This window comes from Puntigrus tetrazona, unplaced genomic scaffold (assembly GCF_018831695.1).
Source record: "Puntigrus tetrazona isolate hp1 unplaced genomic scaffold, ASM1883169v1 S000000968, whole genome shotgun sequence".
Classification (NCBI taxonomy): domain Eukaryota; kingdom Metazoa; phylum Chordata; class Actinopteri; order Cypriniformes; family Cyprinidae; genus Puntigrus; species Puntigrus tetrazona.
In genome coordinates, this window is record NW_025048563.1 from 1 (window position 1) to 26,923 (window position 26,923).

The window sequence follows — 26,923 nt, forward strand, 5'->3', positions numbered from 1 at the left end:
CAAAAGCTTACAGCACCTGGTATTCTCCTAGGCAGTCTCCCATCCAAGTACTAACTAGGCCCAACTCTGCTTTAGCTTCTGAGATCAGACGAGATCAGGCGTGAACAGGGTGGTATGGCCGCAGCCAAAGCTGGAACAAAAGCCCCCTTATTTTAAGGTGTGGCACATTAAGTGCCATTATACTAGATAAGTAATGAATGAAATACAAAAAAATACTTCAAAAATGAGCTACATTAAAGATAAGAGCATTAGTTAAGTAGTTAAAAACAGTCAAACTCTGTTTAAAGAACAGCTACTTTAAAGGCAATTGAATTAAATAAGCAGTAAGGGAAAGCAAAGAGCTGGTCAAACTTTGACCACACTAAGGGCCAGTGTATTAGATAAGTAGTGAAAAAACTCAAAAACTTACAGCACCTGGTATTCCTATGCAGTCTCCCATCCAAGTACTAACTAGGCCCAACTCTGCTTAGCTTCTGAGATCAGACGAGATCAGGCGTGAACAGGGTGGTATGGCCATAAGCGGAAAGCTGCTACAAAAAGCCCCGTATTTTAAGGTGTGGCACATTAAGTGCCATTATACTAGATAAGTAATGAATGAAATACAAAAAAATACTTCAAAATGAGCTACATTAAAGATAAGAGCATTAGTTAAGTAGTTAAAAACAGTCAAACTCTGTTTAAAGAACAGCTACTTTAAAGGCAATTGAATTAAATAAGCAGTAAGGGAAAAGCAAAGAGCTGGTCAAACTTTGACCACACTAAGGGCCAGTGTATTAGATAAGTAGTGAAAAAACTCAAAAACTTACAGCACCTGGTATTCCTAGGCAGTCTCCTATCCAAGTACTAACTAGGCCCAACTCTGCTTAGCTTCTGAGATCAGACGAGATCAGGCGTGAACAGGGTGGTATGGCCGTAAGCGAAAGCTGCTGCAAAAGCCCCTATTTTAAGGTGAGGCACACTAAGTGCCATTATACTAGATAAGTAATGAATGAAATACAAAAAAATACTTCAAAATGAGCTACATCAAAGATAAGAGCATTAGTTAAGTAGTTAAAAACAGTCAAACTCTGTTTAAAGAACAGCTACTTTAAAGGCAATTGAATTAAATAATCAGTAAGGGAAAGCAAAGAGCTGGTCAAACTTTGACCACACTAAGGGCCAGTGTATTAGATAAGTAGTGAAAAACTCAAAAACTTACAGCACCTGGTATTCCTAGGCAGTCTCCCATCCAAGTACTAACTAGGCCCAACTCTGCTTAGCTTCTGAGATCAGACGACATCAGGCGTGAACAGGGTGGTATGGCCGTAAGCGAAAGCAGCTGCAAAAGGCCCCCTATTTTAAGGTGTGGCACATTAAGTGCCATTATACTAGATAAGTAATGAATGAAATACAAAAAAAAAAAAAAAAATACTTCAAAATGAGCTACATTAAAGATAAGAGCATTAGTTAAGTAGTTAAAAACAGTCAAACTCTGTTTAAAGAACAGCTACTTTAAAGGCAATTGAATTAAATAAGCAGTAAGGGAAAGCAAAGAGCTGGTCAAACTTTGACCACACTAAGGGCCAGTGTATTAGATAAGTAGTGAAAAACTCAAAACTTTACAGCACCTGGTATTCCTATGCAGTCTCCCATCCAAGTACTAACTAGGCCCAACTCTACTTAGCTTCTGAGATCAGACGAGATCAGGCGTGAACAGGGTGGTATGGCCGTAAGCGGAAGCTGCTGCAAAAAGCCCCCTATTTTAAGGTGAGGCACACTAAGTGCCATTATACTAGATAAGTAATGAATGAAATACAAAAAAAAAATACTTCAAAATGAGCTACATCAAAGATAAGAGCATTAGTTAAGTAGTTAAAAACAGTCAAACTCTGTTTAAAGAACAGCTACTTTAAAGGCAATTGAATTAAATAATCAGTAAGGGAAAGCAAAGAGCTGGTCAAACTTTGACCACACTAAGGGCCAGTGTATTAGATAAGTAGTGAAAAAACTCAAAAACTTACAGCACCTGGTATTCCTAGGCAGTCTCCCATCCAAGTACTAACCAGGCCCAACTCTGCTTAGCTTCAGAGATCAGACGACATCAGGCGTGAACAGGGTGGTATGGCCTTAAGAGAAAGCTGCTGCAAAAAGCCCCCTATTTTAAGGTGAGGCACACTAAGTGCCATTATACTAGATAAGTAATGAATGAAATACAAAAAAAAATACTTCAAAATGAGCTACATTAAAGATAAGAGCATTAGTTAAGTAGTTAAAAACAGTCAAACTCTGTTTAAATAACAGCTACTTTAAAGGCAATTGAATTAAATAAGCAGTAAGGGAAAGCAAAGAGCTGGTCAAACTTTGACCACACTAAGGGTCAGTGTATTAGATAAGTAGTGAAAAAACTCAAAAACTTACAGCACCTGGTATTCCTAGGCAGTCTCCCATCCAAGTACTAACTAGGCCCAACTCTGCTTAGCTTCTGAGATCAGACGAGATCAGGCGTGAACAGGGTGGTATGGCCGTGTGCGAAAGCTGCTGCAAAAGCCCCCTATTTTAAGGTGAGGCACACTAAGTGCCATTATACTAGATAAGTAATGAATGAAATACAAAACAATACTTCAAAATGAGCTACATTAAAGATAAGTGCATTAGTTAAGTAGTTAAAAACAGTCAAACTCTGTTTAAAGTACAGCTACTTTAAAGGTAATTGAATTAAATAGGCAGTAAGGGAAAGCAAAGAGCTGGTCAAACTTTGGCCACACTAAGGGCCAGTGTATTAGATAAGTAGTGAAAAAACTCAAAAACTTACAGCACCTGGTATTCCTAGGCAGTCTCCCATCCAAGTACTAACTAGGCCCAACTCTGCTTAGCTTCTGAGATCAGACGACATCAGGCGTGAACAGGGTGGTATGGCCGTAAGCGAAAGCAGCTGCAAAAGGCCCCCTATTTTAAGGTGTGGCACATTAAGTGCCATTATACTAGATAAGTAATGAATGAAATACAAAAAAAAATACTTCAAAATGAGCTACATTAAAGATAAGAGCATTAGTTAAGTAGTTAAAAACAGTCAAACTCTGTTTAAAGAACAGCTACTTTAAAGGCAATTGAATTAAATAAGCAGTAAGGAAAGCAAAGAGCTGGTCAAACTTTGACCACACTAAGGGCCAGTGTATTAGATAAGTAGTGAAAAAACTCAAAAATGTACAGCACCTGGTATTCCTAGGCAGTCTCCTATCCAAGTACTAACTAGGCCCAACTCTGCTTAGCTTCTGAGATCAGACGAGATCAGGCGTGAACAGGGTGGTATGGCCGTAAGCGGAAGCTGCTGCAAAAAGCCCCTATTTTTTAAGGTGAGGCACACTAAGTGCCATTATACTAGATAAGTAATGAATGAAATACAAAAAAAATACTTCAAAATGAGCTACATCAAAGATAAGAGCATTAGTTAAGTAGTTAAAAACAGTCAAACTCTGTTTAAAGAACAGCTACTTTAAAGGCAATTGAATTAAATAAGCAGTAAGGGAAAGCAAAGAGCTGGTCAAACTTTGACCACACTAAGGGCCAGTGTATTAGATAAGTAGTGAAAAAACTCAAAAACTTACAGCACCTGGTATTCCTAGGCAGTCTCCCATCCAAGTACTAACTAGGCCCAACTCTGCTTAGCTTCTGAGATCAGACGAGATCAGGCGTGAACAGGGTGGTATGGCCGTAAGCTTCTAAAGCTGCTGCAAAAAGCCCCTATTTTAAGGTGAGGCACACTAAGTGCCATTATACTAGATAAGTAATGAATGAAATACAAAACAATACTTCAAAATTAGCTACATTAAAGATAAGTGCATTAGTTAAGTAGTTAAAAACAGTCAAACTCTGTTTAAAGTACAGCTACTTTAAAGGCAATTGAATTAAATAGGCAGTAAGGGAAAGCAAAGAGCTGGTCAAACTTTGGCCACACTAAGGGCCAGTGTATTAGATAAGTAGTGAAAAAACTCAAAACTTACAGCACCTGGTATTCCTAGGCAGTCTCCCATCCAAGTACTAACTAGGCCCAACTCTGCTTAGCTTCTGAGATCAGACGAGATCAGGCGTGAACAGGGTGGTATGGCCGTGTAGCTAAAGCTGCTGCAAAAAGCCCCTATTTTAAGGTGAGGCACACTAAGTGCCATTATACTAGATAAGTAATGAATGAAATACAAAAAAATACTTTCAAAATGAGCTACATTAAAGATAAGAGCATTAGTTAAGTAGTTAAAAACAGTCAAACTCTGTTTAAAGAACAGCTACTTTAAAGGCAATTGAATTAAATAAGCAGTAAGGGAAAGTAAAGAGCTGGTCAAACTTTGGCCACACTAAGGGCCAGTGGATTAGATAAGTAGTGAAAAAACTCAAAAGCTTACAGCACCTGGTATTCCTAGGCAGTCTCCCATCCAAGTACTAACTAGGTCCAAATCTGCTTAGCTTCTGAGATCAGACGAGAACAGGGTGGTATGGCCGTATGGCCGTAAAGCTGCTGCAAAAGCCCCGTATTTTAAGGTGTGGCACATTAAGTGCCATTATACTAGATAAGTAATGAATGAAATACAAAAAAATACTTCAAAATGAGCTACATTAAAGATAAGAGCATTAGTTAAGTAGATAAAAACAGTCAAACTCTGTTTAAAGTACAGCTACTTTAAAGGCAATTGAATTAAATAAGCAGTAAGGGAAAGCAAAGAGCTGGTCAAACTTTGGCCACACTAAGGGCCGTTGTATTAGATAAGTAGTGAAAAAACTCAAAAACTTACAGCACCTGGTATTCCTAGGCAGTCTCCCATCCAAGTACTAACCAGGCCCAACTCTGCTTAGCTTCTGAGATCAGGCGTGAACAGGGTGGTATGGCCTTAAGCGAAAGCTGCTGCAAAAAGCCCCCTATTTTAAGGTGAGGCACACTAAGTGCCATTATACTAGATAAGTAATGAATGAAATACAAAAAAAAAAAAATACTTCAAAATGAGCTACATTAAAGATAAGAGCATTAGTTAAGTAGTTAAAAACAGTCAAACTCTGTTTAAAGAACAGCTACTTTAAAGGCAATTGAATTAAATAAGCAGTAAGGGAAAGCAAAGAGCTGGTCAAACTTTGACCACACTAAGGGCCAGTGTATTAGATAAGTAGTGAAAAAACTCAAAAACTTACAGCACCTGGTATTCCTAGGCAGTCTCCTATCCAAGTACTAACTAGGCCCAACTCTGCTTAGCTTCTGAGATCAGACGAGATCAGGCGTGAACAGGGTGGTATGGCCGTAAGCTAAAGCTGCTGCAAAAGCCCCTATTTTAAGGTGAGGCACACTAAGTGCCGTTATACTAGATAAGTAATGAATGAAATACAAAAAAAAAACTTCTTCAAAATGAGCTACATTAAAGATAAGAGCATTAGTTAAGTAGTTAAAAACAGTCAAACTCTGTTTAAAGAACAGCTACTTTAAAGGCAATTGAATTAAATAAGCAGTAAGGGAAAGCAAAGAGCTGGTCAAACTTTGGCCATACTAAGGGCCGTTGTATTAGATAAGTAGTGAAAAACTCAAAACTTACAGCACCTGGTATTCCTAGGCAGTCTCCCATCCAAGTACTAACCAGGCCCAACTCTGCTTAGCTTCTGAGATCAGGCGTGAACAGGGTGGTATGGCCGTAAGCGAAAGCTGCTGCAAAAAGCCCCCTATTTTAAGGTGAGGCACACTAAGTGCCATTATAGATTAGATTAGATTCAACTTTATTGTCATTACACATGTACAAGTACAAGGTAACGAAATGCAGTTTAGGTCTAACCAGGAGTGCAATAAGCAGCAAGTGCAGGATATAGGTACAAATATAAATATAAATTACAAAGATAAATATGTGATATGTACAAGTTAAATTACAGATGGGAAGGGGAATTTACAGTGATTATGTGTAAACAATTTACAGATCGTTATGTACATAAGAAAGAGCAGGATATACAGGATATGTATAGACAATTTTACAAGAGTATGTACAGTGGATATGTACATACATTTACAAAGATATATACAGTGGAGTGCAATGAATGTTAACAGTGCATTTTAGTATTTTTGTTTTAATGGGGTGGGTGGGGCAGACATCAGTGGGGGTAGAATTCAGTAGTGAGACAGCTCTGGTAAAAAGCTGTTCCTCAGTCTACTTGTTCTAGTCCGGGGAATCTGAATCGCCTGCCGGATGGCAGGAGGGAAAACAGTTTGTGGGCAGGGTGAGAGGAGTCCTTAAGAATACTGCGCGTGCTCGACACAAACAGTGTTTCTTCTGGATGTCCTCAATGGATGGAAGTGGAGTTCCTGTGATGCGCTGGGCAGTTTTCACCACCCGCTGCAGTGCCTTACGCTCAGCAACAGAGCAGCTCCCATACCAGACTGTGACACAGTTTGTTAGGATGCTCTCTATTGTACAGCGATAGAAGTTCACCAGGATGGCTGAGGACAGCTGGTTCTTCTTAAGTTTCCTCAGAAAGAATAAACGCTGGTGAGCCTTCTTGACCAGGCTGGAGGTGTTGGTGGTCCAGGACAGATCCTCCGAGATGTGGGTTCCCAGGAACTTGATGCATGAGACAGGCTCCACAGCAATCCCATTAATGTGGATGGAATCATGTGAGCCTCTTCTCACCTTCCTGAAGTCCACAATGAGCTCCTTGGTTTTGGTGGTGTTAAGGAGCAGATTATTGTCTTTGCACCACGTGGCCAGATGCTGGACCTCTTCTCTGTAGGCAGTCTCATCGTTGTTGCTGATGAGACCGATCACCGTAGTGTCATCTGCAAACTTGATGATGGAGTTAGATCCAAACACAGGCCTGCAGTCGTGGGTGAAGAGGGAGTAGAGGAAGGGGCTCAGCACACAGCCTTGTGGTACACCGGTGTTGAGAGTGATAGTGGTGGAACAGATGTGGCCTGACCTAACATGCTGGGGTCTGTTGGTCAGGAAGTCCATAACCCAGTTGCACAGTGAGGTGTTAATGTCCAGATCTCTGAGTTTGGTGATTAACTTAGAGGGTATGACCGTGTTGAATGCTGAACTGAAGTCAACAAACAGCATCCGTCGGCGTAAGTATTTTTGTTGTCCAAGTGTGTGAGTACGGAGTGCAGAGCGATGGAGACTGCATCCTCAGTGCTCCTATTGCCTTGATAGGCAAACTGGTGGGGGTCCAGTGTGGAAGGCAGAGAGTCCTTCAGATGTGACAAGACTAGTCGCTCAAAGCACTTCATAACGATGGGTGTGAGTGCTACAGGGCGGTAGTCGCTTAGGCACACTGGGCTAGAGATTTTTGGCACTGGCACAATGGAGGTGGATTTGAAGCATGTTGGTACAGCTGCTTGGGCAAGGGACATGTTGAAAATGTCCGCGAATACCCCAGCGAGCTGCTCTGCACATGCCCGTAGTACGCGTCCAGGGATACCGTCTGGTCCAGCAGCCTTGCGCGCGTTGATCCGGCTTAGTGCAGTGTAAACCTCTGAGGAGGTGAGTGTGATGGGTGGGTCGGTTGAGGGGTGATATTGGTGACCGTTTCATTATTGTCCCTCTCAAAGCGAGCATAAAAGTCATTAAGCTCGTTCAGAAAGAAGACATTAGGTGCTGTGGGGGTGGAGTGGTTGGGTTTGTAATCACTGATGGCCTGGATGCCCTGCCACATGCGTCGAGGGTCAGAGTTGGTAAAGTGCTCCTCTAACTTCAGCTTGTAGCAGTACTTGGCCTTTTTGATGCCCCTCTTCAGATTTGCCCTGGAAGTGCTGTAGGCCTGTGCGCCACCTGATCTGAAGGCAGTGTTATGTGCTTTCAACAGAAGGCGCACCTCCTTGTTCATCCATGGCTTCTGATTTGGGTATGTGGTGATCTGTTTCTGGGTAGTAACACTGTCTATGGTGGTGTTGATGTAATCCAGAACAGAGGAAGTGTAGTGGTCTATATCCGTGTGAGAGCCACAGGTAGCCTGGGAAGCAAACATACTCCAGTCTGTGTGTTGAAACCTGTCCTGGAGTGTGGAGTCAGCCCCGCTGGCCAGACTTTGATGGTCCTCACTGATGGCTTCACACGGTTGATGAGGGGGAGTACTTGGGGGTGAGGAACAAAGAAAGGTGATCCGATTGTCCTAGATGGGGAGGGGGTCACAGCATAGGCTTCAGCCATGTTTGTGTATACATGGTCCAAAGTTCTGTTTCCTCTGGTGTGACAGAAAACGTTTTGGTGAAATTTAGGAGGACTGCCTTCAAGTTAGAGTGATTAAAATCCCCAACAATAAATGCAGCCTCCGGGTGAGCAGACTGTTGTTTACTGATGGCTGCATGAAGTTCGTTCATATAGCAAGCTTGGCATCAGCATTGGGAGGAATATAAGCAGCAGTTATGATGGTGGATGTGAACTCCCGAGGCAGATAAAACGGTCTACTCTTAACCATGAGAAACTCTAGGTTGGCTGAGCAGTGTCTCCCAACGATAACAGAGTTTGTGCACCAAGCATTGTTAATATAAATGCACAATCCCCGCCTCTGGTCTTACCGAGTCATCCGCCGTTCTGTCTGCCCGAATGTGTGGTGTCCAGCTATGCTGATAGCATGGTCTGGTATACTGCTGTTTAGCCATGTTTCGTGAAGATCATGACATTGCAGTTCTGAAGTTTTTGTTGTCTCTGATGCGAGTCGAATCTCGCCCATTTTGTTCGCCAGTGACCGTACATTGGCAAGGAAAATGCTGGGTAAAGAGAGCCGATGTGGTGTTAGCTTTAGCTTAGCTCTTAGCCCTCCGCGCTTCCCCCGCCTTTGTTTGCGATCGCGCCGCCGTCTTCGAGCACTTCCGCCCGGCCGGGAAGAGCGCTCAGCCTCGGTAGTTCTGACGATCTCCGGGACGAGTTGAAGGTTGCCGTTAAAACTGTCTGAAAATGATGAACCAATATCCAAAAGCTCATGTCGGGTGTACGATGTAAAGGCACTGCTGTTCTGCACGAACAGACCCGAAAAGAGCAGGTAAAATACTGCAAAACTGCAGAAACTGGAGAGACGCTGAGCCTCGCGATGTGTACGCGCCGCCATCTACATATACTATCTACATATCTACATATCTACCATCTACATATCTACATATACTAGATAAGTAATGAATGAAATACAAAAAAATACTTCAAAATGAGCTACATTAAAGATAAGAGCATTAGTTAAGTAGTTAAAAACAGTCAAACTCTGTTTAAAGAACAGCTACTTTAAAGGCAATTGAATTAAATAAGCAGTAAGGGAAAGCAAAGAGCTGGTCAAACTTTGGCCACACTAAGGGCCAGTGTATTAGATAAGTAGTGAAAAAACTCAAAAGCTTACAGCACCTGGTATTCCTAGGCAGTCTCCCATCCAAGTACTAACTAGGCCCAAATCTGCTTAGCTTCTGAGATCAGACGAGATCAGGCGTGAACAGGGTGGTATGGTCGTAAGCTAAAGCTGCTACAAAAAGCCCCGTATTTTAAGGTGTGGCACATTAAGTGCCATTATACTAGATAAGTAATGAATGAAATACAAAAAAAATACTTCAAAATGAGCTACATTAAAGATAAGAGCATTAGTTAAGTAGTTAAAAACAGTCAAACTCTGTTTAAAGTACAGCTACTTTAAAGGCAATTGAATTAAATAAGCAGTAAGGGAAAGCAAAGAGCTGGTCAAACTTTGGCCACACTAAGGGCCGTTGTATTAGAAAAGTAGTGAAAAAACTCAAAAACTTACAGCACCTGGTATTCCTAGGCAGTCTCCCATCCAAGTACTAACCAGGCCCAACTCTGCTTAGCTTCTGAGATCAGGCGTGAACAGGGTGGTATGGCCGTAAGCGAAAGCTGCTGCAAAAAGCCCCCTATTTTAAGGTGAGGCACACTAAGTGCCATTATACTAGATAAGTAATGAATGAAATACAAAAAAAAAAAAATACTTCAAAATGAGCTACATTAAAGATAAGAGCATTAGTTAAGTAGTTAAAAACAGTCAAACTCTGTTTAAAGAACAGCTACTTTAAAGGCAATTGAATTAAATAAGCAGTAAGGGAAAGCAAAGAGCTGGTCAAACTTTGACCACACTAAGGGCCAATGTATTAGATAAGTAGTGAAAAAACTCAAAAACTTACAGCACCTGGTATTCCTAGGCAGTCTCCTATCCAAGTACTAACTAGGCCCAACTCTGCTTAGCTTCTGAGATCAGGCGTGAACAGGGTGGTATGGCCGTAAGCTAAAGCTGCTGCAAAAAGCCCCCTATTTTAAGGTGAGGCACACTAAGTGCCATTATACTAGATAAGTAATGAATGAAATACAAAAAAATACTTCAAAATGAGCTACATTAAAGATAAGAGCATTAGTTAAGTAGTTAAAAACAGTCAAACTCTGTTTAAAGAACAGCTACTTTAAAGGCAATTGAATTAAATAAGCAGTAAGGGAAAGCAAAGAGCTGGTCAAACTTTGACCACACTAAGGGCCAGTGTATTAGATAAGTAGTGAAAAAACTCAAAAACTTACAGCACCTGGTATTCCTAGGCAGTCTCCTATCCAAGTACTAACTAGGCCCAACTCTGCTTAGCTTCTGAGATCAGATGAGATCAGGCGTGAACAGGGTGGTATGGCCGTAAGCTAAAGCTGCTGCAAAAAGCCCCCTATTTTAAGGTGAGGCACACTAAGTGCCATTATACTAGATAAGTAATGAATGAAATACAAAAAAAAATACTTCAAAATGAGCTACATTAAAGATAAGAGCATTAGTTAAGTAGTTAAAAACAGTCAAACTCTGTTTAAAGAACAGCTACTTTAAAGGCAATTGAATTAAATAAGCAGTAAGGGAAAGCAAAGAGCTGGTCAAACTTTGGCCACACTAAGGGCCAGTGTATTAGATAAGTAGTGAAAAAACTCAAAAACTTACAGCACCTGGTATTCCTAGGCAGTCTCCCATCCAAGTACTAACTAGGCCCAACTCTGCTTAGCTTCTGAGATCAGACGAGATCAGGCGTGAACAGGGTGGTATGGTCGTAAGCTAAAGCTGCTGCAAAAAGCCCCGTATTTTAAGGTGAGGCACACTAAGTGCCATTATACTAGATAAGTAATGAATGAAATACAAAAAAAAAATACTTCAAAATGAGCTACATTAAAGATAAGAGCATTAGTTAAGTAGTTAAAAACAGTCAAACTCTGTTTAAAGAACAGCTACTTTAAAGGCAATTGAATTAAATAAGCAGTAAGGGAAAGCAAAGAGCTGGTCAAACTTTGGCCACACTAAGGGCCAGTGTGTATTAGATAAGTAGTGAAAAAACTCAAAAACTTACAGCACCTGGTATTCCTAGGCAGTCTCCCATCCAAGTACTAACTAGGCCCAACTCTGCTTAGCTTCTGAGATCAGACGAGATCAGTGAACAGGGTGGTATGGCCGTAAGCTAAAGCTGCTGCAAAAAGCCCCTATTTTAAGGTGAGGCACACTAAGTGCCATTATACTAGATAAGTAATGAATGAAATACAAAAAAAAAAATACTTCAAAATGAGCTACATTAAAGATAAGAGCATTAGTTAAGTAGTTAAAAACAGTCAAACTCTGTTTAAAGAACAGCTACTTTAAAGGCAATTGAATTAAATAAGCAGTAAGGGAAAGCAAAGAGCTGGTCAAACTTTGACCACACTAAGGGCCAATGTATTAGATAAGTAGTGAAAAACTCAAAACTTACAGCACCTGGTATTCCTAGGCAGTCTCCTATCCAAGTACTAACTAGGCCCAACTCTGCTTCTGAGCTTCTGAGATCAGGCGTGAACAGGGTGGTATGGCCGTAAGCGAAAAGCTGCTGCAAAAGCCCCTATTTTAAGGTGAGGCACACTAAGTGCCATTATACTAGATAAGTAATGAATGAAATACAAAAAAAAAAATACTTCAAAATGAGCTACATTAAAGATAAGAGCATTAGTTAAGTAGTTAAAAACAGTCAAACTCTGTTTAAAGAACAGCTACTTTAAAGGCAATTGAATTAAATAAGCAGTAAGGGAAAGCAAAGAGCTGGTCAAACTTTGACCACACTAAGGGCCAGTGTATTAGATAAGTAGTGAAAAACTCAAAACTTACAGCACCTGGTATTCCTAGGCAGTCTCCTATCCAAGTACTAACTAGGCCCAACTCTGCTTAGCTTCTGAGATCAGACGAGATCAGGCGTGAACAGGGTGGTATGGCCGTAAAGCCAAAGCTGCTGCAAAAAGCCCCTATTTTAAGGTGAGGCACACTAAGTGCCATTATACTAGATAAGTAATGAATGAAATACAAAAAAAAAAATACTTCAAAATGAGCTACATTAAAGATAAGAGCATTAGTTAAGTAGTTAAAAACAGTCAAACTCTGTTTAAAGAACAGCTACTTTAAAGGCAATTGAATTAAATAAGCAGTAAGGGAAAGCAAAGAGCTGGTCAAACTTTGACCACACTAAGGGCCAGTGTATTAGATAAGTAGTGAAAAACTCAAAACTTACAGCACCTGGTATTCCTAGGCAGTCTCCCATCCAAGTACTAACTAGGCCCAACTCTGCTTAGCTTCTGAGATCAGACGAGATCAGGCGTGAACAGGGTGGTATGGCCAGTAAGCTAAAGCTGCTGCAAAAAAGCCCCTATTTTAAGGTGAGGCACACTATGCCATTATACTAGATAAGTAATGAATGAAATACAAAAAAATACTTCAAAATGAGCTACATTAAAGATAAGAGCATTAGTTAAGTAGGTAAAACAGTCAAACTCTGTTTAAAGAACAGCTACTTTAAAGGCAATTGAATTAAATAAGCAGTAAGGGAAAGCAAAGAGCTGGTCAAACTTTGACCACACTAAGGGCCAGTGTATTAGATAAGTAGTGAAAAACTCAAAACTTACAGCACCTGGTATTCCTAGGCAGTCTCCCATCCAAGTACTAACTAGGCCCAAATCTGCTTAGCTTCTGAGATCAGACGAGATCAGGCGTGAACAGGGTGGTATGGCCGTAAGCTAAAAAGCTGCTGCAAAAGCCCCTATTTTAAGGTGAGGCACATTAAGTGCCATTATACTAGATAAGAAAATGAATGAAATACAAAAAAATACTTCAAAATGAGCTACATTAAAGATAAGAGCATTAGTTAAGTAGGTAAAAACAGTCAAACTCTGTTTAAAGAACAGCTACTTTAAAGGCAATTGAATTAAATAAGCAGTAAGGGAAAGCAAAGAGCTGGTCAAACTTTGGCCACACTAAGGGCCAGTGTATTAGATAAGTAGTGAAAAAACTCAAAAACTTACAGCACCTGGTATTCCTAGGCAGTCTCCCATCCAAGTACTAACTAGGCCCAACTCTGCTTAGCGTCTGAGATCAGACGAGATCAGGCGTGAACAGGGTGGTATGGCCGTAAGCTAAAGCTGCTGCAAAAAGCCCCTATTTTAAGGTGAGGCACACTAAGTGCCATTATACTAGATAAGTAATGAATGAAATACAAAAAAATACTTCAAAATGAGCTACATTAAAGATAAGAGCATTAGTTAAGTAGTTAAAAACAGTCAAACTCTGTTTAAAGTACAGCTACTTTAAAGGCAATTTAATTAAATAGGCAGTAAGGAAAGCAAAGAGCTGGTCAAACTTTGACCACACTAAGGGCCAGTGTATTAGATAAGTAGTGAAAAACTCAAAACTTACAGCACCTGGTATTCCTATGCAGTCTCCCATCCAAGTACTACCTAGGCCCAACTCTGCTTTGCTTCTGAGATCAGACGAGATCAGGCGTGAACAGGGTGGTATGGCCGTGAAGCGAAAGCTGCTGCAAAAAAGCCCCTATTTTAAGGTGAGGCACACTATGCCATTATACTAGATAAGTAATGAATGAAATACAAAAAAAAATACTTCAAAATGAGCTACATTAAAGATAAGAGCATTAGTTAAGTAGTTAAAAACAGTCAAACTCTCTGTTTAAAGAACAGCTACTTTAAAGGCAATTGAATTAAATAGGCAGTAAGGGAAAGCAAAGAGCTGGTCAAACTTTTGGCCACACTAAGGGCCAGTGTATTAGATAAGTAGTGAAAAACTCAAAAACTTACAGCACCTGGTATTCCTAGGCAGTCTCCCATCCAAGTACTAACTAGGCCCAACTCTGCTTAGCTTCTGAGATCAGGCGAGAACAGGCGTGGGGTGGTGCATGGCCGCAAGCTAAAGCTGCTGCAAAAGCCCCGTATTTTAAGGTGAGGCACACTAAGTGCCATTATACTAGATAAGTAATGAATGAAATACAAAAAAAAAAATACTTCAAAAATGAGCTACATTAAAGATAAGAGCATTAGTTAAGTAGTTAAAAACAGTCAAACTCTGTTTAAAGAACAGCTACTTTAAAGGCAATTGAATTAAATAAGCAGTAAGGGAAAGCAAAGAGCTGGTCAAACTTTGACCACTAAGGGCCAGTGTATTAGATAAGTAGTGAAAAAACTCAAAAACTTACAGCACCTGGCTATTCCTAGGCAGTCTCCCATCCAAGTACTAACTAGGCCCAACTCTGCTTAGCTTCTGAGATCAGACGCAGATCAGGCGTGAACAGGGTGGTATGGCCGAAGTTTAAAGCCGCTGCTGCAAAAGCCCCCTATTTTAAGGTGAGGCACACTATGCCATTATACTAGATAAGCAATGAATGAAATACAAAAAAATACTTCAAAATGAGCTACATTAAAGATAAGAGCATTAGTTAAGTAGTTAAAAACAGTCAAACTCTGTTTAAAGAACAGCTACTTTAAAGGCAATTGAATTAAATAAGCAGTAAGGGAAAGCAAAGAGCTGGTCAAACTTTTGACCACACTAAGGGCCAGTGGATTAGATAAGCAGTGGAAAAACTCAAAAGCTTTAGGTAGCACCTGTATATTCCGTAGGTAGTCCTCCATCCAAGTACTAATCTAGGTCCAAATCTGCTTAGCTCTGAGATCAGATTGTAAACAGAAGCGTGGAACAGGCTGGTAAGGCTTTGTTAAAGCTGCCAAAAAGCCCCAGATTTCCACGGTGTGGTACACCTGGCGCCACTATACTTCAGATAAGTAAGGAATGAAATACAAAAAAATACTACTGCCAAAAATGAGCTGTACATTAAAGAGGTGTGGCAGCATAGGCTAGTTAAGTAGATAAAATAGAAGCCAAACTCTCTGCTTAAAGAACAGCCACATTTTTAAAGGCAACTGAAATTAAATAAGCAGGCGTGGAAAAGCAAAAGAGCTGGTCAAACTTTGGCCACACTCAAAGGCCGTTGTATTAGATAAGCAGTGAAAAAACTCAAAGACTTCACAGCACCTGGTATCCCTGTGGCAGTCTCCCCCATCCAAGTACTCATTCAGGCCCAACTCTGTTTAGCTCCTGAGATCAGATGAGATCAGGCGTGAACAGTGGGGTGGTATGGGCTTTGCTGCAAAGCTGCTGCAAAAAGTCTCTATTTTAAGGTGAGGTATACTCATGCCATTATACTAGATAAGTAATGAATGAAAGACAAAAAAAAATACTTCCAAAATGAGCTACATTAAAGATAAGATATTTAGTTATAGTAGTTAAAAATAGTCAACTCCTCTGTTTAAAGAACAGTCACTTTAAAGGTAAATTGAATCAAATAAGCAGTAAGGGAAAGTAAAAGATTTGGTCAAACTTTGACTACACCAAGGGCCAGTGTGTATTAGATAAGTAGTGAAAAAACTCAAAACTTACAGCACCTGGTATTCCTAGGCAGTTCCCATCCAAGTACGAACTAGGCTCAACTCTGCTTAGCTCTGAGATCAGACGATCAGCGAAACAGGGTGGTATGGCCGTAAGCAAAAGCTGCTGCAAAAAGCCCCCTATTTTAAGGTGAGGCACACTAAGTGCCATTATACTAGATAAGTAATGAATGAAATACAAAAAAATACTTCAAAATGAGCTACATTAAAGATAAGAGCATTAGTTAAGTAGTTAAAAACAGTCAAACTCTGTTTAAAGAACAGCTACTTTAAAGGCAATTGAATTAAATAAGCAGTAAGGGAAAGCAAAGAGCTGGTCAAACTTTGGCCACACTAAGGGCCAGTGTATTAGATAAGTAGTGAAAAAACTCAAAAACTTACAGCACCTGGTATTCCTAGGCAGTCTCCCATCCAAGTACTAACTAGGCCCAACTCTGCTTAGCTTCTGAGATCAGACGAGATCAGGCGTGAACAGGGTGGTATGGCCGTAAGCTAAAGCTGCTGCAAAAAGCCCCCTATTTTAAGGTGAGGCACACTAAGTGCCATTATACTAGATAAGTAATGAATGAAATACAAAAAAATACTTCAAAATGAGCTACATTAAAGATAAGAGCATTAGTTAAGTAGTTAAAAACAGTCAAACTCTGTTTAAAGAACAGCTACTTTAAAGGCAATTGAATTAAATAAGCAGTAAGGGAAAGCAAAGAGCTGGTCAAACTTTGGCCACACTAAGGGCCAGTGTATTAGATAAGTAGTGAAAAACTCAAAACTTACAGCACCTGGTATTCCTAGGCAGTCTCCCATCCAAGTACTAACTAGGCCCAACTCTGCTTAGCTTCTGAGATCAGACGAGATCAGGCGTGAACAGGGTGGTATGGCCGTAGCTAAAGCTGCTGCAAAAAGCCCTATTTTAAGGTGAGGCACACTAAGTGCCATTATACTAGATAAGTAATGAATGAAATACAAAAAAATACTTCAAAATGAGCTACATTAAAGATAAGAGCATTAGTTAAGTAGTTAAAAACAGTCAAACTCTGTTTAAAGAACAGCTACTTTAAAGGCAATTGAATTAAATAAGCAGTAAGGGAAAGCAAAGAGCTGGTCAAACTTTGACCACACTAAGGGCCAGTGTATTAGATAAGTAGTGAAAAACTCAAAAACTTACAGCACCTGGTATTCCTAGGCAGTCTCCCATCCAAGTACTAACTAGGCCTCAACTCTGCTTAGCTTCTGAGATCAGACGAGATCAGGCGCGAACAGGGTGGTATGGCCGTAAGCTAAAGCTGCTGCAAAAAGCCCCCTTTTAAGGTGAGGCACACTAAGTGCCATTATACTAGATAAGTAATGAATGAAATACAAAAAAAAATACTTCAAAATGAGCTACATTAAAGATAAGAGCATTAGTTAAGTAGTTAAAAACAGTCAAACTCTGTTTAAAGAACAGCTACTTTAAAGGCAATTGAATTAAATAAGCAGTAAGGGAAAGCAAAGAGCTGGTCAAACTTTGGCCACACTAAGGGCCAGTGTATTAGATAAGTAGTGAAAAACTCAAAAACTTACAGCACCTGGTATTCCTAGGCAGTCTCCCATCCAAGTACTAACTAGGCCCAACTCTGCTTAGCTTCTGAGATCAGACGAGATCAGGCGTGAACAGGGGTGGTATGGCCGTAAGCAAAAGCTGCTGCAAAAAGCCCCTATTTTAAGGTGAGGCACACTAAGTGCCATTATACTAGATAAGTAATGAATGAAATACAAAAAAAAATACTTCAAAATGAGCTACATTAAAGATAAGAGCATTAGTTAAGTAGTTAAAAACAGTCAAACTCTGTTTAAAGAACAGCTACTTTAAAGGCAATTGAATTAAATAAGCAGTAAGGGAAAGCAAAGAGCTGGTCAAACTTTTGACCACACTAAGGGCCAGTGTATTAGATAAGTAGTGAAAAACTCAAAACTTACAGCACCTGGTATTCCTAGGCAGTCTCCCATCCAAGTACTAACTAGGCCCAACTCTGCTTAGCTTCTGAGATCAGACGAGATCAGGCGTGAACAGGGTGGTATGGCCGTAAGCTAAAGCTGCTGCAAAAAGCCCCCTATTTTAAGGTGAGGCACACTAAGTGCCATTATACTAGATAAGTAATGAATGAAATACAAAAAAAAAAATACTTCAAAATGAGCTACATTAAAGATAAGAGCATTAGTTAAGTAGTTAAAAACAGTCAAACTCTGTTTAAAGAACAGCTACTTTAAAGGCAATTGAATTAAATAAGCAGTAAGGGAAAGCAAAGAGCTGGTCAAACTTTGACCACACTAAGGGCCAGTGTATTAGATAAGTAGTGAAAAAACTCAAAAACTTACAGCACCTGGTATTCCTAGGCAGTCTCCCATCCAAGTACTAACTAGGCCCAACTCTGCTTAGCTTCTGAGATCAGACGAGATCAGGCGTGAACAGGGTGGTATGGCCGTAAGCTAAAGCTGCTGCAAAAAGCCCCCTATTTTAAGGTGAGGCACACTAAGTGCCATTATACTAGATAAGTAATGAATGAAATACAAAAAAAAATACTTCAAAATGAGCTACATTAAAGATAAGAGCATTAGTTAAGTAGTTAAAAACAGTCAAACTCTGTTTAAAGAACAGCTACTTTAAAGGCAATTGAATTAAATAAGCAGTAAGGGAAAGCAAAGAGCTGGTCAAACTTTGACCACACTAAGGGCCAGTGTATTAGATAAGTAGTGAAAAACTCAAAACTTACAGCACCTGGTATTCCTAGGCAGTCTCCCATCCAAGTACTAACTAGGCCCAACTCTGCTTAGCTTCTGAGATCAGACGAGATCAGGCGTGAACAGGGTGGTATGGCCGTAAGCTTAAAGCTGCTGCAAAAGCCCTATTTTAAGGTGAGGCACACTAAGTGCCATTATACTAGATAAGTAATGAATGAAATACAAAAAAATACTTCAAAATGAGCTACATTAAAGATAAGAGCATTAGTTAAGTAGTTAAAAACAGTCAAACTCTGTTTAAAGAACAGCTACTTTAAAGGCAATTGAATTAAATAAGCAGTAAGGAAAGCAAAGAGCTGGTCAAACTTTTGACCACACTAAGGGCCAGTGTATTAGATAAGTAGTGAAAAACTCAAAAACTTACAGCACCTGGTATTCCTAGGCAGTCTCCCATCCAAGTACTAACTAGGCCCAACTCTGCTTAGCTTCTGAGATCAGACGAGATCAGGCGTGAACAGGGTGGTATGGCCGTAAGCTAAAAGCTGCTGCAAAAGCCCCCTATTTTAAGGTGAGGCACACTAAGTGCCATTATACTAGATAAGTAATGAATGAAATACAAAAAAATACTTCAAAATGAGCTACATTAAAGATAAGAGCATTAGTTAAGTAGTTAAAAACAGTCAAACTCTGTTTAAAGAACAGCTACTTTAAAGGCAATTGAATTAAATAAGCAGTAAGGGAAAGCAAAGAGCTGGTCAAACTTTGGCCACACTAAGGGCCAGTGTATTAGATAAGTAGTGAAAAACTCAAAAACTTACAGCACCTGGTATTCCTAGGCAGTCTCCCATCCAAGTACTAACTAGGCCCAACTCTGCTTAGCTTCTGAGATCAGACGAGATCAGGCGTGAACAGGGTGGTATGGCCGTAAGCTAAAGCTGCTGCAAAAGCCCCTATTTTAAGGTGAGGCACACTAAGTGCCATTATACTAGATAAGTAATGAATGAAATACAAAAAAAAACTTTCAAAATGAGCTACATTAAAGATAAGAGCATTAGTTAAGTAGTTAAAAACAGTCAAACTCTGTTTAAAGAACAGCTACTTTAAAGGCAATTGAATTAAATAAGCAGTAAGGGAAAGCAAAGAGCTGGTCAAACTTTGACCACACTAAGGGCCAGTGTATTAGATAAGTAGTGAAAAACTCAAAAACTTACAGCACCTGGTATTCCTAGGCAGTCTCCCATCCAAGTACTAACTAGGCCCAACTCTGCTTAGCTTCTGAGATCAGACGAGATCAGGCGTGAACAGGGTGGTATGGCCGTAAGCTAAAGCTGCTGCAAAAAGCCCCCTATTTTAAGGTGAGGCACACTAAGTGCCATTATACTAGATAAGTAATGAATGAAATACAAAAAAAAATACTTCAAAATGAGCTACATTAAAGATAAGAGCATTAGTTAAGTAGTTAAAAACAGTCAAACTCTGTTTAAAGAACAGCTACTTTAAAGGCAATTGAATTAAATAAGCAGTAAGGGAAAGCAAAGAGCTGGTCAAACTTTGGCCACACTAAGGGCCAGTGTATTAGATAAGTAGTGAAAAAACTCAAAAACTTACAGCACCTGGTATTCCTAGGCAGTCTCCCATCCAAGTACTAACTAGGCCCAACTCTGCTTAGCTTCTGAGATCAGACGAGATCAGGCGTGAACAGGGTGGTATGGCCGTAAGCAAAAGCTGCTGCAAAAAGCCCCCTATTTTAAGGTGAGGCACACTAAGTGCCATTATACTAGATAAGTAATGAATGAAATACAAAAAAATACTTCAAAATGAGCTACATTAAAGATAAGAGCATTAGTTAAGTAGTTAAAAACAGTCAAACTCTGTTTAAAGAACAGCTACTTTAAAGGCAATTGAATTAAATAAGCAGTAAGGGAAAGCAAAGAGCTGGTCAAACTTTGGCCACACTAAGGGCCAGTGTATTAGATAAGTAGTGAAAAAACTCAAAAACTTACAGCACCTGGTATTCCTAGGCAGTCTCCCATCCAAGTACTAACTAGGCCCAACTCTGCTTAGCTTCTGAGATCAGACGAGATCAGGCGTGAACAGGGTGGTATGGCCGTAAGCTAAAGCTGCTGCAAAAAGCCCCTATTTTAAGGTGAGGCACACTAAGTGCCATTATACTAGATAAGTAATGAATGAAATACAAAAAAAAATACTTCAAAATGAGCTACATTAAAGATAAGAGCATTAGTTAAGTAGTTAAAAACAGTCAAACTCTGTTTAAAGAACAGCTACTTTAAAGGCAATTGAATTAAATAAGCAGTAAGGGAAAGCAAAGAGCTGGTCAAACTTTGGCCACACTAAGGGCCAGTGTATATTAGATAAGTAGTGAAAAACTCAAAAACTTACAGCACCTGGTATTCCTAGGCAGTCTCCCATCCAAGTACTAACTAGGCCCAACTCTGCTTAGCTTCTGAGATCAGACGAGATCAGGCGTGAACAGGGTGGTATGGCCGTAAGCTAAAGCTGCTGCAAAAGCCCCCTATTTTAAGGTGAGGCACACTAAGTGCCATTATACTAGATAAGTAATGAATGAAATACAAAAAAATACTTCAAAATGAGCTACATTAAAGATAAGAGCATTAGTTAAGTAGTTAAAAACAGTCAAACTCTGTTTAAAGAACAGCTACTTTAAAGGCAATTGAATTAAATAAGCAGTAAGGGAAAGCAAAGAGCTGGTCAAACTTTGGCCACACTAAGGGCCAGTGTATTAGATAAGTAGTGAAAAAACTCAAAAACTTACAGCACCTGGTATTCCTAGGCAGTCTCCCATCCAAGTACTAACTAGGCCCAACTCTGCTTAGCTTCTGAGATCAGACGAGATCAGGCGTGAACAGGGTGGTATGGCCGTAAGCGAAAGCTGCTGCAAAAAGCCCCCTATTTTAAGGTGAGGCACACTAAGTGCCATTATACTAGATAAGTAATGAATGAAATACAAAAAAAAAAAAAACTTCAAAATGAGCTACATTAAAGATAAGAGCATTAGTTAAGTAGTTAAAAACAGTCAAACTCTGTTTAAAGAACAGCTACTTTAAAGGCAATTGAATTAAATAAGCAGTAAGGGAAAGCAAAGAGCTGGTCAAACTTTGACCACACTAAGGGCCAGTGTATTAGATAAGTAGTGAAAAAACTCAAAAACTTACAGCACCTGGTATTCCTAGGCAGTCTCCCATCCAAGTACTAACTAGGCCCAACTCTGCTTAGCTTCTGAGATCAGACGAGATCAGGCGTGAACAGGGTGGTATGGCCGTAAGCTTAAAAGCTGCTGCAAAAAGCCCCTATTTTAAGGTGAGGCACACTAAGTGCCATTATACTAGATAAGTAATGAATGAAATACAAAAAAAAATACTTCAAAATGAGCTACATTAAAGATAAGAGCATTAGTTAAGTAGTTAAAAACAGTCAAACTCTGTTTAAAGAACAGCTACTTTAAAGGCAATTGAATTAAATAAGCAGTAAGGGAAAGCAAAGAGCTGGTCAAACTTTGGCCACACTAAGGGCCAGTGTATTAGATAAGTAGTGAAAAACTCAAAAACTTACAGCACCTGGTATTCCTAGGCAGTCTCCCATCCAAGTACTAACTAGGCCCAACTCTGCTTAGCTTCTGAGATCAGACGAAGATCAGGCGTGAACAGGGTGGTATGGCCGTAAGCTAAAAGCTGCTGCAAAAGCCCCTATTTTAAGGTGAGGCACACTAAGTGCCATTATACTAGATAAGTAATGAATGAAATACAAAAAAATACTTCAAAATGAGCTACATTAAAGATAAGAGCATTAGTTAAGTAGTTAAAAACAGTCAAACTCTGTTTAAAGAACAGCTACTTTAAAGGCAATTGAATTAAATAAGCAGTAAGGGAAAGCAAAGAGCTGGTCAAACTTTGGCCACACTAAGGGCCAGTGTATTAGATAAGTAGTGAAAAACTCAAAAACTTACAGCACCTGGTATTCCTAGGCAGTCTCCCATCCAAGTACTAACTAGGCCCAACTCTGCTTAGCTTCTGAGATCAGATCAGATCAGGCGTGAACAGGGTGGTATGGCCGTAAGCTAAAGCTGCTGCAAAAGCCCCTATTTTAAGGTGAGGCACACTAAGTGCCATTATACTAGATAAGTAATGAATGAAATACAAAAAAATACTTCAAAATGAGCTACATTAAAGATAAGAGCATTAGTTAAGTAGTTAAAAACAGTCAAACTCTGTTTAAAGAACAGCTACTTTAAAGGCAATTGAATTAAATAAGCAGTAAGGGAAAGCAAAGAGCTGGTCAAACTTTGGCCACACTAAGGGCCAGTGTATTAGATAAGTAGTGAAAAACTCAAAAACTTACAGCACCTGGTATTCCTAGGCAGTCTCCCATCCAAGTACTAACTAGGCCCAACTCTGCTTAGCTTCTGAGATCAGACGAGATCAGGCGTGAACAGGGTGGTATGGCCGTAAGCTAAAGCTGCTGCAAAAAGCCCCCTATTTTAAGGTGAGGCACACTAAGTGCCATTATACTAGATAAGTAATGAATGAAATACAAAAAAAAATACTTCAAAATGAGCTACATTAAAGATAAGAGCATTAGTTAAGTAGTTAAAAACAGTCAAACTCTGTTTAAAGAACAGCTACTTTAAAGGCAATTGAATTAAATAAGCAGTAAGGGAAAGCAAAGAGCTGGTCAAACTTTGACCACACTAAGGGCCAGTGTATTAGATAAGTAGTGAAAAACTCAAAAACTTACAGCACCTGGTATTCCTAGGCAGTCTCCCATCCAAGTACTAACTAGGCCCAACTCTGCTTAGCTTCTGAGATCAGACGAGATCAGGCGTGAACAGGGTGGTATGGCCGTAAGCTAAAGCTGCTGCAAAAAGCCCCTATTTTAAGGTGAGGCACACTAAGTGCCATTATACTAGATAAGTAATGAATGAAATACAAAAAAATACTTCAAAATGAGCTACATTAAAGATAAGAGCATTAGTTAAGTAGTTAAAAACAGTCAAACTCTGTTTAAAGAACAGCTACTTTAAAGGCAATTGAATTAAATAAGCAGTAAGGGAAAGCAAAGAGCTGGTCAAACTTTGGCCACACTAAGGGCCAGTGTATTAGATAAGTAGTGAAAAACTCAAAAACTTACAGCACCTGGTATTCCTAGGCAGTCTCCCATCCAAGTACTAACTAGGCCCAACTCTGCTTAGCTTCTGAGATCAGACGAGATCAGGCGTGAACAGGGTGGTATGGCCGTAAGCTAAAGCTGCTGCAAAAAGCCCCTATTTTAAGGTGAGGCACACTAAGTGCCATTATACTAGATAAGTAATGAATGAAATACAAAAAAATACTTCAAAATGAGCTACATTAAAGATAAGAGCATTAGTTAAGTAGTTAAAAACAGTCAAACTCTGTTTTAAAGAACAGCTACTTTAAAGGCAATTGAATTAAATAAGCAGTAAGGGAAAGCAAAGAGCTGGTCAAACTTTGGCCACACTAAGGGCCAGTGTATTAGATAAGTAGTGAAAAACTCAAAAACTTACAGCACCTGGTATTCCTAGGCAGTCTCCCATCCAAGTACTAACTAGGCCCAACTCTGCTTAGCTTCTGAGATCAGACGAGATCAGGCGTGAACAGGGTGGTATGGCCGTAGCTAAAGCTGCTGCAAAAAGCCCCCTATTTTAAGGTGAGGCACACTAAGTGCCATTATACTAGATAAGTAATGAATGAAATACAAAAAAAAAAATACTTCAAAATGAGCTACATTAAAGATAAGAGCATTAGTTAAGTAGTTAAAAACAGTCAAACTCTGTTTAAAGAACAGCTACTTTAAAGGCAATTGAATTAAATAAGCAGTAAGGGAAAGCAAAGAGCTGGTCAAACTTTGACCCACACTAAGGGCCAGTGTATTAGATAAGTAGTGAAAAAACTCAAAAACTTACAGCACCTGGTATTCCTAGGCAGTCTCCCATCCAAGTACTAACTAGGCCCAACTCTGCTTAGCTTCTGAGATCAGACGAGATCAGGCGTGAACAGGGTGGTATGGCCGTAAGCTAAAGCTGCTGCAAAAAGCCCCTATTTTAAGGTGAGGCACACTAAGTGCCATTATACTAGATAAGTAATGAATGAAATACAAAAAAAACTTCAAAATGAGCTACATTAAAGATAAGAGCATTAGTTAAGTAGTTAAAAACAGTCAAACTCTGTTTAAAGAACAGCTACTTTAAAGGCAATTGAATTAAATAAGCAGTAAGGGAAAGCAAAGAGCTGGTCAAACTTTGGCCACACTAAGGGCCAGTGTATTAGATAAGTAGTGAAAAACTCAAAAACTTACAGCACCTGGTATTCCTAGGCAGTCTCCCATCCAAGTACTAACTAGGCCCAACTCTGCTTAGCTTCTGAGATCAGACGAGATCAGGCGTGAACAGGGTGGTATGGCCGTAAGCTAAAGCTGCTGCAAAAAGCCCTATTTTAAGGTGAGGCACACTAAGTGCCATTATACTAGATAAGTAATGAATGAAATACAAAAAAATACTTCAAAATGAGCTACATTAAAGATAAGAGCATTAGTTAAGTAGTTAAAAACAGTCAAACTCTGTTTAAAGAACAGCTACTTTAAAGGCAATTGAATTAAATAAGCAGTAAGGGAAAGCAAAGAGCTGGTCAAACTTTGGCCACACTAAGGGCCAGTGTATTAGATAAGTAGTGAAAAACTCAAAAACTTACAGCACCTGGTATTCCTAGGCAGTCTCCCATCCAAGTACTAACTAGGCCCAACTCTGCTTAGCTTCTGAGATCAGACGAGATCAGGCGTGAACAGGGTGGTATGGCCGTAAGCTAAAGCTGCTGCAAAAAGCCCCTATTTTAAGGTGAGGCACACTAAGTGCCATTATACTAGATAAGTAATGAATGAAATACAAAAAAAAATACTTCAAAATGAGCTACATTAAAGATAAGAGCATTAGTTAAGTAGTTAAAAACAGTCAAACTCTGTTTAAAGAACAGCTACTTTAAAGGCAATTGAATTAAATAAGCAGTAAGGGAAAGCAAAGAGCTGGTCAAACTTTGGCCACACTAAGGGCCAGTGTATTAGATAAGTAGTGAAAAACTCAAAAACTTACAGCACCTGGTATTCCTAGGCAGTCTCCCATCCAAGTACTAACTAGGCCCAACTCTGCTTAGCTTCTGAGATCAGACGAGATCAGGCGTGAACAGGGTGGTATGGCCGTAAGCTAAAAGCTGCTGCAAAAAGCCCCTATTTTAAGGTGAGGTACACTAAGTGCCATTATACTAGATAAGTAATGAATGAAATACAAAAAAAAACTTCAAAATGAGCTACATTAAAGATAAGAGCATTAGTTAAGTAGTTAAAAACAGTCAAACTCTGTTTAAAGAACAGCTACTTTAAAGGCAATTGAATTAAATAAGCAGTAAGGGAAAGCAAAGAGCTGGTCAAACTTTGGCCACACTAAGGGCCAGTGTATTAGATAAGTAGTGAAAAACTCAAAACTTACAGCACCTGGTATTCCTAGGCAGTCTCCCATCCAAGTACTAACTAGGCCCAACTCTGCTTAGCTTCTGAGATCAGACGAGATCAGGCGTGAACAGGGTGGTATGGCCGTAAGCTTAAAGCTGCTGCAAAAGCCCCTATTTTAAGGTGAGGCACACTAAGTGCCATTATACTAGATAAGTAATGAATGAAATACAAAAAAATACTTCAAAATGAGCTACATTAAAGATAAGAGCATTAGTTAAGTAGTTAAAAACAGTCAAACTCTGTTTAAAGAACAGCTACTTTAAAGGCAATTGAATTAAATAAGCAGTAAGGGAAAGCAAAGAGCTGGTCAAACTTTGACCACACTAAGGGCCAGTGTATTAGATAAGTAGTGAAAAACTCAAAAAACTTACAGCACCTGGTATTCCTAGGCAGTCTCCCATCCAAGTACTAACTAGGCCCAACTCTGCTTAGCTTCTGAGATCAGACGAGATCAGGCGTGAACAGGGTGGTATGGCCGTAAGCTAAAGCTGCTGCAAAAAGCCCCCTATTTTAAGGTGAGGCACACTAAGTGCCATTATACTAGATAAGTAATGAATGAAATACAAAAAAATACTTCAAAATGAGCTACATTAAAGATAAGAGCATTAGTTAAGTAGTTAAAAACAGTCAAACTCTGTTTAAAGAACAGCTACTTTAAAGGCAATTGAATTAAATAAGCAGTAAGGGAAAGCAAAGAGCTGGTCAAACTTTTGACCACACTAAGGGCCAGTGTATTAGATAAGTAGTGAAAAACTCAAAAACTTACAGCACTGGTATTCCTAGGCAGTCTCCCATCCAAGTACTAACTAGGCCCAACTCTGCTTAGCTTCTGAGATCAGACGAGATCAGGCGTGAACAGGGTGGTATGGCCGTAGCTAAAGCTGCTGCAAAAAGCCCCTATTTTAAGGTGAGGCACACTAAGTGCCATTATACTAGATAAGTAATGAATGAAATACAAAAAAAAA

General features: G+C 39.7%; 26 non-coding genes and 28 pseudogenes across 26 annotated transcripts; all 54 read right to left on the bottom strand.

Moving 5' to 3' along the window:
- Positions 1-4: 4 nt before the first annotated feature.
- LOC122336934 lies at positions 5-126 on the bottom strand (annotated as a pseudogene).
- A 276-nt stretch (positions 127-402) lies between these two features.
- Positions 403-521, bottom strand: LOC122336982 (annotated as a pseudogene).
- A 278-nt stretch (positions 522-799) lies between these two features.
- Positions 800-918, bottom strand: LOC122336969. Its single transcript, XR_006249406.1, has one exon. It is a non-coding gene; the product is annotated as a 5S ribosomal RNA (ribosomal RNA).
- A 273-nt stretch (positions 919-1,191) lies between these two features.
- LOC122336918 lies at positions 1,192-1,310 on the bottom strand (annotated as a pseudogene).
- A 285-nt stretch (positions 1,311-1,595) lies between these two features.
- LOC122336920 lies at positions 1,596-1,714 on the bottom strand (annotated as a pseudogene).
- Positions 1,715-1,993: 279 nt separating this feature from the next.
- LOC122336930 lies at positions 1,994-2,112 on the bottom strand (annotated as a pseudogene).
- Positions 2,113-2,390: 278 nt separating this feature from the next.
- LOC122336917 lies at positions 2,391-2,509 on the bottom strand (annotated as a pseudogene).
- A 275-nt stretch (positions 2,510-2,784) lies between these two features.
- LOC122336919 lies at positions 2,785-2,903 on the bottom strand (annotated as a pseudogene).
- Positions 2,904-3,180: 277 nt separating this feature from the next.
- Positions 3,181-3,299, bottom strand: LOC122336907 (annotated as a pseudogene).
- Positions 3,300-3,577: 278 nt separating this feature from the next.
- Positions 3,578-3,696, bottom strand: LOC122336915. Its single transcript, XR_006249375.1, has one exon. It is a non-coding gene; the product is annotated as a 5S ribosomal RNA (ribosomal RNA).
- A 277-nt stretch (positions 3,697-3,973) lies between these two features.
- On the bottom strand, positions 3,974-4,092 carry LOC122336923 (annotated as a pseudogene).
- Positions 4,093-4,756: 664 nt separating this feature from the next.
- On the bottom strand, positions 4,757-4,865 carry LOC122336933 (annotated as a pseudogene).
- A 282-nt stretch (positions 4,866-5,147) lies between these two features.
- LOC122336980 lies at positions 5,148-5,266 on the bottom strand. Its single transcript, XR_006249417.1, has one exon. It is a non-coding gene; the product is annotated as a 5S ribosomal RNA (ribosomal RNA).
- A 276-nt stretch (positions 5,267-5,542) lies between these two features.
- LOC122336924 lies at positions 5,543-5,651 on the bottom strand (annotated as a pseudogene).
- Positions 5,652-9,314: 3,663 nt separating this feature from the next.
- LOC122336914 lies at positions 9,315-9,433 on the bottom strand (annotated as a pseudogene).
- A 277-nt stretch (positions 9,434-9,710) lies between these two features.
- LOC122336925 lies at positions 9,711-9,819 on the bottom strand (annotated as a pseudogene).
- Positions 9,820-10,101: 282 nt separating this feature from the next.
- Positions 10,102-10,210, bottom strand: LOC122336932 (annotated as a pseudogene).
- A 276-nt stretch (positions 10,211-10,486) lies between these two features.
- On the bottom strand, positions 10,487-10,605 carry LOC122336897. The gene has a single exon (XR_006249373.1). It is a non-coding gene; the product is annotated as a 5S ribosomal RNA (ribosomal RNA).
- Positions 10,606-10,883: 278 nt separating this feature from the next.
- LOC122336898 lies at positions 10,884-11,002 on the bottom strand (annotated as a pseudogene).
- Positions 11,003-11,283: 281 nt separating this feature from the next.
- On the bottom strand, positions 11,284-11,399 carry LOC122336928 (annotated as a pseudogene).
- A 666-nt stretch (positions 11,400-12,065) lies between these two features.
- On the bottom strand, positions 12,066-12,184 carry LOC122336981. The gene has a single exon (XR_006249418.1). It is a non-coding gene; the product is annotated as a 5S ribosomal RNA (ribosomal RNA).
- Positions 12,185-12,462: 278 nt separating this feature from the next.
- LOC122336913 lies at positions 12,463-12,582 on the bottom strand (annotated as a pseudogene).
- Positions 12,583-12,853: 271 nt separating this feature from the next.
- Positions 12,854-12,972, bottom strand: LOC122336901 (annotated as a pseudogene).
- A 277-nt stretch (positions 12,973-13,249) lies between these two features.
- On the bottom strand, positions 13,250-13,368 carry LOC122336985 (annotated as a pseudogene).
- A 272-nt stretch (positions 13,369-13,640) lies between these two features.
- On the bottom strand, positions 13,641-13,759 carry LOC122336921 (annotated as a pseudogene).
- A 674-nt stretch (positions 13,760-14,433) lies between these two features.
- Positions 14,434-14,554, bottom strand: LOC122336936 (annotated as a pseudogene).
- Positions 14,555-16,060: 1,506 nt separating this feature from the next.
- LOC122336927 lies at positions 16,061-16,179 on the bottom strand. Its single transcript, XR_006249376.1, has one exon. It is a non-coding gene; the product is annotated as a 5S ribosomal RNA (ribosomal RNA).
- Positions 16,180-16,453: 274 nt separating this feature from the next.
- Positions 16,454-16,572, bottom strand: LOC122336908 (annotated as a pseudogene).
- A 272-nt stretch (positions 16,573-16,844) lies between these two features.
- Positions 16,845-16,964, bottom strand: LOC122336916 (annotated as a pseudogene).
- A 275-nt stretch (positions 16,965-17,239) lies between these two features.
- On the bottom strand, positions 17,240-17,359 carry LOC122336906 (annotated as a pseudogene).
- A 276-nt stretch (positions 17,360-17,635) lies between these two features.
- On the bottom strand, positions 17,636-17,754 carry LOC122336938. The gene has a single exon (XR_006249377.1). It is a non-coding gene; the product is annotated as a 5S ribosomal RNA (ribosomal RNA).
- Positions 17,755-18,034: 280 nt separating this feature from the next.
- Positions 18,035-18,153, bottom strand: LOC122336939. The gene has a single exon (XR_006249378.1). It is a non-coding gene; the product is annotated as a 5S ribosomal RNA (ribosomal RNA).
- Positions 18,154-18,429: 276 nt separating this feature from the next.
- On the bottom strand, positions 18,430-18,548 carry LOC122336940. Its single transcript, XR_006249379.1, has one exon. It is a non-coding gene; the product is annotated as a 5S ribosomal RNA (ribosomal RNA).
- Positions 18,549-18,821: 273 nt separating this feature from the next.
- On the bottom strand, positions 18,822-18,940 carry LOC122336941. Its single transcript, XR_006249380.1, has one exon. It is a non-coding gene; the product is annotated as a 5S ribosomal RNA (ribosomal RNA).
- A 275-nt stretch (positions 18,941-19,215) lies between these two features.
- LOC122336943 lies at positions 19,216-19,334 on the bottom strand. Its single transcript, XR_006249381.1, has one exon. It is a non-coding gene; the product is annotated as a 5S ribosomal RNA (ribosomal RNA).
- A 274-nt stretch (positions 19,335-19,608) lies between these two features.
- LOC122336944 lies at positions 19,609-19,727 on the bottom strand. Its single transcript, XR_006249382.1, has one exon. It is a non-coding gene; the product is annotated as a 5S ribosomal RNA (ribosomal RNA).
- Positions 19,728-20,005: 278 nt separating this feature from the next.
- On the bottom strand, positions 20,006-20,124 carry LOC122336945. Its single transcript, XR_006249383.1, has one exon. It is a non-coding gene; the product is annotated as a 5S ribosomal RNA (ribosomal RNA).
- A 276-nt stretch (positions 20,125-20,400) lies between these two features.
- On the bottom strand, positions 20,401-20,519 carry LOC122336947. Its single transcript, XR_006249385.1, has one exon. It is a non-coding gene; the product is annotated as a 5S ribosomal RNA (ribosomal RNA).
- Positions 20,520-20,797: 278 nt separating this feature from the next.
- Positions 20,798-20,916, bottom strand: LOC122336948. Its single transcript, XR_006249386.1, has one exon. It is a non-coding gene; the product is annotated as a 5S ribosomal RNA (ribosomal RNA).
- A 275-nt stretch (positions 20,917-21,191) lies between these two features.
- LOC122336949 lies at positions 21,192-21,310 on the bottom strand. Its single transcript, XR_006249387.1, has one exon. It is a non-coding gene; the product is annotated as a 5S ribosomal RNA (ribosomal RNA).
- A 281-nt stretch (positions 21,311-21,591) lies between these two features.
- Positions 21,592-21,710, bottom strand: LOC122336950. Its single transcript, XR_006249388.1, has one exon. It is a non-coding gene; the product is annotated as a 5S ribosomal RNA (ribosomal RNA).
- Positions 21,711-21,988: 278 nt separating this feature from the next.
- On the bottom strand, positions 21,989-22,108 carry LOC122336905 (annotated as a pseudogene).
- A 274-nt stretch (positions 22,109-22,382) lies between these two features.
- LOC122336899 lies at positions 22,383-22,501 on the bottom strand (annotated as a pseudogene).
- A 273-nt stretch (positions 22,502-22,774) lies between these two features.
- LOC122336951 lies at positions 22,775-22,893 on the bottom strand. The gene has a single exon (XR_006249389.1). It is a non-coding gene; the product is annotated as a 5S ribosomal RNA (ribosomal RNA).
- Positions 22,894-23,170: 277 nt separating this feature from the next.
- LOC122336952 lies at positions 23,171-23,289 on the bottom strand. Its single transcript, XR_006249390.1, has one exon. It is a non-coding gene; the product is annotated as a 5S ribosomal RNA (ribosomal RNA).
- Positions 23,290-23,563: 274 nt separating this feature from the next.
- On the bottom strand, positions 23,564-23,682 carry LOC122336953. The gene has a single exon (XR_006249391.1). It is a non-coding gene; the product is annotated as a 5S ribosomal RNA (ribosomal RNA).
- A 275-nt stretch (positions 23,683-23,957) lies between these two features.
- On the bottom strand, positions 23,958-24,076 carry LOC122336909 (annotated as a pseudogene).
- Positions 24,077-24,356: 280 nt separating this feature from the next.
- Positions 24,357-24,475, bottom strand: LOC122336954. The gene has a single exon (XR_006249392.1). It is a non-coding gene; the product is annotated as a 5S ribosomal RNA (ribosomal RNA).
- A 273-nt stretch (positions 24,476-24,748) lies between these two features.
- On the bottom strand, positions 24,749-24,867 carry LOC122336955. Its single transcript, XR_006249393.1, has one exon. It is a non-coding gene; the product is annotated as a 5S ribosomal RNA (ribosomal RNA).
- Positions 24,868-25,140: 273 nt separating this feature from the next.
- LOC122336956 lies at positions 25,141-25,259 on the bottom strand. The gene has a single exon (XR_006249394.1). It is a non-coding gene; the product is annotated as a 5S ribosomal RNA (ribosomal RNA).
- A 276-nt stretch (positions 25,260-25,535) lies between these two features.
- Positions 25,536-25,654, bottom strand: LOC122336958. The gene has a single exon (XR_006249396.1). It is a non-coding gene; the product is annotated as a 5S ribosomal RNA (ribosomal RNA).
- Positions 25,655-25,928: 274 nt separating this feature from the next.
- Positions 25,929-26,047, bottom strand: LOC122336959. Its single transcript, XR_006249397.1, has one exon. It is a non-coding gene; the product is annotated as a 5S ribosomal RNA (ribosomal RNA).
- A 275-nt stretch (positions 26,048-26,322) lies between these two features.
- LOC122336960 lies at positions 26,323-26,441 on the bottom strand. Its single transcript, XR_006249398.1, has one exon. It is a non-coding gene; the product is annotated as a 5S ribosomal RNA (ribosomal RNA).
- A 276-nt stretch (positions 26,442-26,717) lies between these two features.
- LOC122336931 lies at positions 26,718-26,835 on the bottom strand (annotated as a pseudogene).
- Between the last annotated feature and the right edge of the window lie 88 nt (positions 26,836-26,923).